Below are 5,432 nucleotides of genomic sequence, written 5' to 3' on the forward strand. Positions count from 1 at the left end.
GATTATTTACTTCAAAGTTTGTTTTAATGTATTTAGAATTTGAGTGGAACCAGCTGTTTTTTAACTTCTAAAGATCATGTTGTTATAACCCTGTTCAAAAGGGTGATTGTACTGTATTTCTTTAAACAACTTAAGAGGTATTAATTACAAGAGGAAAAGAAAATACTGTAAATGTCTCTTCTGCCTTATGAGTCATACTACAAGCTCGACAACCACAGGCATCTCTGAAGGGCCATGACACATGCACGTGCCCTCAGGGAGCCACGTTCTCCTGGCCGGGGGTCTGCAAATACACCCACAAAATCACCATCATCATCGTCACCAAAACTCTCTTGGAATTTGTACACCTGAGACGATGCACACATGGGGAGTGGGGGGTCAGGAATGGAAAATGCAGGCGGTCGGGGCAAGGCCCTCACTCGCATCGGCTTTTATCCAGCAAACATGGGTCAGATCCATAGGGTGGGTGTCCCCAACCCTGATCAAAAATCATGGCTCCTTGGATCCCCAGACCCGGGGCTTTCAATATGAATCTATATCGCTACAAGTAACCTGGCCTTCGAATCACAGACAAGGAGGTTATTCCATGCCCGTTTAATGAAAGGTGAATAAAGTGATGCTAATAAGTTCTACTCCATTAGATGATAGCAAAGCTTTTTCCAAACAGCTGAAAATCCGTGACCTTGTCTTCTTTGCCATTAATCCTACTCTGAGGGCAGGGAGGCGGAGGGACATCAGCTAAGTAGGTACCTGCTCTAATCCATGCCTACCTTCAAAGTCAGAGGTTACCAAGCAGACAAAATAAGGGAGTGGTGGTTTCCTTCTAAGAGAGATTCTTTACAAAAGGATTAAATGTGGGATTCCTCAGAAAATCTAACTCCTATCTGGTGATTAAAACGATCTGCTATGAAACTGCGTCCACAACCTCTCTATACACACCCTATGTATGTGGACATATTTTACCACGTCAGTTAAGCTAGATCATGTCTCAATCACGAGGAAGCAGGAGCATTGGTTGGGTGCGGGCTCTCTGAGTGGATAATGCGGATCACTCCACAAGCCACCAGGGTCAGGTCACTGTCCCGCGGTCCCCGAGGCAGCGCCTACCATGGGAACAGGTGCACCCAGGAAGTCCTCTGTAATCAACTGGCTGGGCCCGGACACACCTGCTCCTGTAGAAGCAATGTCACCACAAGAGCTGAGAGCTGCTTCCAGACAGGTGAGCTCAAGCCCAAGCAGGTAGGGTGTGGTCCACGGGGTGGGAGGTCTGGCCCCAAAGATGTCTCCATTCCTCAGAGAGGGATGTGCTGCTCTCGGGCTTCAGACAGCCCCTCACTACTGCTCTCCAGAGGGGAGCACAAAGACAAAAGAAATCGTCGTTTTCTTTATTTTCTTATTTTAACTAATATTTCACGCTCGCTTTAAAACACATAATATATTGGTGCAATAGCACGTGTATATAATTGGTAAATAAAATAAATAGGCTTGTGCTGGAGGTCCACGCTCAAAATTTTACAGTGGAAATTCTTGATCAAAAAGATCAGAGAACATGTATCCCATATCTGGGGTTGTATCTATTCATCAAATGGATGATTGATTTAACCCACCCGGAAGTTCAGTATTTTCCTGAAGATACCTGTTAAGCAAAAGGATCTCTAGCTAGAGGAATCTGTAGTAGGCAGTAAAAATTCCAAGGGCAGAGACTTGGGCTAGGAAAAGACTATCACCCCATGTGGAGGCCAGAACGGCCCCAGGGGCACTCGCTGCACTGATGCTTTTGCGCATCCGCTCCTGGCCTTCTTCTACAGCCAGAGAATTTAAAAAACAAAATAAAAGCCTAGGTGTTCTCTCCCCAGGCAGCCTGCCCTGATGGCAGCTTCCCAGGAAGGAGGGTCAGCTAGCAGGGGCACTGCAATGATGTTTCTGCAGCCTCTATAGGTTAGGAATTTATAAGTGAAGGACTGCAGAGCTGAGCCTCGAGTGCAGCTATGCTCTGCTGACTGAGGCTGAGGGTGGCTGTCCCCCTGCACCGTCAATGTCACAGCCATTTACTGAGGCCCTACTATGTGCAGCGCATCCAATGTAGCATTGACGAAAAATGAGAATAAGACACAAACCCTGCCCTCAAGTTTGCTTTTGATCGAGTGGCAGATGAAGAAATATTATCAACTTATGAAGGCAAATGAATGGTGATCTCACAGGCATTGGAGGATGGGAAGAACGTTGGGTGAGGAAAAACCAGCCTTCAGGCTGCACGCTGGAACGCCGGTGTCACCAGAGCTATGCCCGAAGATTCCACTTACTCAACATTTTCAGTTATTTTTTTTCCAGCAAAGCCACTCTGTCTCATTATTAGAGGATGCATGCAAACTCGTCTATTTGTTTTAAAGTTGGGAAATTTAGATACCAAAAACTGATAAAAATTCAGTTACCTGAAAATTTCAGTCATTTAGAAGATGCTTACTAGTGAAAAGAACTTTTTTTCACAGTATTAAAATGTGCTAACCCTTCTTACCACAAACCAAATGGCTCTCTGAGGCAACAGTATTAAATGATCTGAAAATCAAACATATATGGCACGTCCAAAACTTCTGTTCTTAGCATGTGTGAACATTTCACAAATACATTATTTCACGGTTCCAAAGAGAAAGTGTGAGAGTCTGGAAGGGAATTAGCTGAAACAGTTCAGGCTTGTGCTGTTGTCTAACTGAGACACCTTCACCAGCTATAAAAATAGTGGTTGCTCAAACCAAAAGATGTATAAGAGAAGAAAATCGACATGATGAAAGCAAAGTGCTATGTGGGAAAATGGAGCTAGTAGGGGGAGAAGAGGAAACATTTTCCATATTGCAAATAGAAAGAAGGAAAAACATCTCAGGAAATAGATGAATATTCATAATGGTATCAGTTGTAAACAAAGGGTCCTATGCTGGCACGAGAGGGTGTAGGGCAGCAGGAGCTACTTTGGAACAACTTCACTCTACGGGTTAAAGGCCAGGTGCCAATGATTCTCATTTAAGGGGGCTTCCTGATGCCCTCAGTGCAGCTCTGCTTGTCTCTCTCTTTGGAGTTGAGATTTAGGTTACGTCTCTGCGATGAGCAGTGGCAATCTATAGCCAGTGGGACCAGATCTGGCCACTGCCTTCCACTGTAAATAAAGTTTTATTGAAACAGCCATGCTTATTTGTTTACATATGGTCTGAGGCTGCTTTCCTGATATAATGGCAGAATTGAGTAGTGGTGACAGAAACTCTATGGTCCACAAAGCTTAAAATATTTACTATCCGGACGTTTACAGGAAAAGTTTGCTGACCCCTGAACGAAAGAGGGAAAAGCAGCCATTTTGCAGACACTTTGTCTGCCTGGTGTAAATAATCCAGATGCTTAGAAATACCTACAGGGAAGATAATGCTTTCGCTCTTCCTCTGAATGTTGGCAGTTGCCTTTGTTTAATAAGATGTTGGATGTGCGGGAAGCAGGCTACGGGGGGAAGGCTGAGAGCCCGAGGGCAGACAGACAGAAACAAAGCCAAGACATGAGCAGACGCAGGTTTGCTGGGCAGTGAAGACAGAATGACCACTTGGAGCTGCCATGTTTCTTTCCTGATCTGGAGATCAGGGAGTTTTTCAGACAGACATGGTCTTGCTTTGGGGTAAAGATTTGATCAACCCCATTTGTGGTCTGGATGGAGAAGCAAGACCTGGCTGAGGACAAGATTATCTGAACTCACAGGTGACCGAATAATTACCCCTACATGTATAGAACAAGGGTGAAGGATTACTTGGAGAGCGTCTCAAGCATGCCTCCCATCGTGAAGCGCTCCTCACAGGTCCTGTCTAGGACTGCGAGTCATCAGGGTTTTACCCGAAGGTGTGGAGTGCACAGCAAGGTGGGACCTTACCCAAACTGCAGGAGCTAAGTGAGATACCCATATCAGAGCCACAATCCAGCACGCTGCATCTCAACACATTTAAATCCTGGAGGGAAAAAAAAAAAACCAGAAACAGAAACAAAACATGACCAAGATCACCAGGAATGAAAGGCAAGTTCTGTGTTTAATACCTAGGAAGGAGGAGAACAGGGGCCTGCAGAGTCTCACTGCCCCCATGTTTGAGGTGAATTAACAGTACAAAGCAGAGTTAGCATCAATGATCCAAATCACACTTTCCAGGTCCCGGGAGGCAGCACTGATCAAAGGACACCTGGACTTTGGTGCTCTATCTTGAGCACTGACAGTGGGGCTCAGAAACGATAGCACAAAAGGAGCACTGAAGACCAGAGAGGGTCCCACCGGAAGAAGAATAGATGAACTGGAACCACCATCTCCAGGTGCTCGAGGACATGTTTTGTCGGATGAGTCTCGACATCAGTGGGTAAGGGATGGAAGGATGCTGACTTGGGCTCCGTGTAGGGGAAACTATTTCTTGGACCAGTTATCACTGCTCAACAATGAGGTTCTTCTCAAGCAACATCAGGTGAGCTCTGACTGTTTGAAGTGATCAAGCAGAAGCCAGGGGGTCCTTTGTCATGGAGCTGTCAAGGCGGGGGCTGGCCTCATTCTGGAACATGCTCAGCTCCCTAAGAGTCTATGTGCCACAACCCAGGTGTCATCCTACCTACACAAAATCAGAGTATACAAATCTATCAAACATGTGTCCTGATTTTCCAGGACAATTTTTACTCTCAGTGGGCCATTCTTCCATTCCCCTTAAGCTTTGACAATACTCCCGGGATTCCACATGGCATCTCCCGATGGCTCTCTCTCCTGGAAGAGCTTCGGTGCTACTTGACGTGATGGACTCTCCTTCCTTGGGAAACTGCAGGCAGCGCAGTGGGTGCATGACAGCACGGGACCACAGCACAACACCTTCATTCTCCCTGCGTTTTTCCCTTCCCACCCTCCACCCCCAACACACAAAAATGAATGTATTATTTGTTCTTACTAAGGGGTCCTTCCAGGCTTCTCTCTTGACCCTATGGATGGGCATAAATAGATTAGATTTATATGAATGGGATCACACTACATACATTGACTTACAACCTGCTTCTTTCATAACACTTATTAAAGTGAAAAAATGCCCAGGTGAAAAAATAAATGTCTTCTTAACAGTTCCGCAGTATTCCACCTATTCATGTTCTAAAATGTATCTATCTCCTAAGCTGCAATGAAAAGCACTGCGTAGACACCTTTGCACATACACTGAATTATCTTGTTAGTACAAATTTCACATTTTCAGAGATATTACCAAACTCTCCTCTGAAGGTTTATATCTACTTACTTTCCTACTAGAAATTTATAATTTCATCTATTCCCTTACCAGCACTAAATATTGTTACTATATTTAATCATGGCCATGCATACCGGTGAAAATGTGTCAGTGATATTCTAGTTTGCATTTCTACTCTGCATGTTAAGAGTTCAGGCTTTGGGT

The sequence above is a fragment of the Monodon monoceros genome, unplaced genomic scaffold (assembly GCF_005190385.1).
Source record: "Monodon monoceros isolate NGI ecotype Baffin Bay Population unplaced genomic scaffold, NGI_Narwhal_1 Super_Scaffold_4, whole genome shotgun sequence".
In the NCBI taxonomy this organism is placed as follows: domain Eukaryota; kingdom Metazoa; phylum Chordata; class Mammalia; order Artiodactyla; family Monodontidae; genus Monodon; species Monodon monoceros.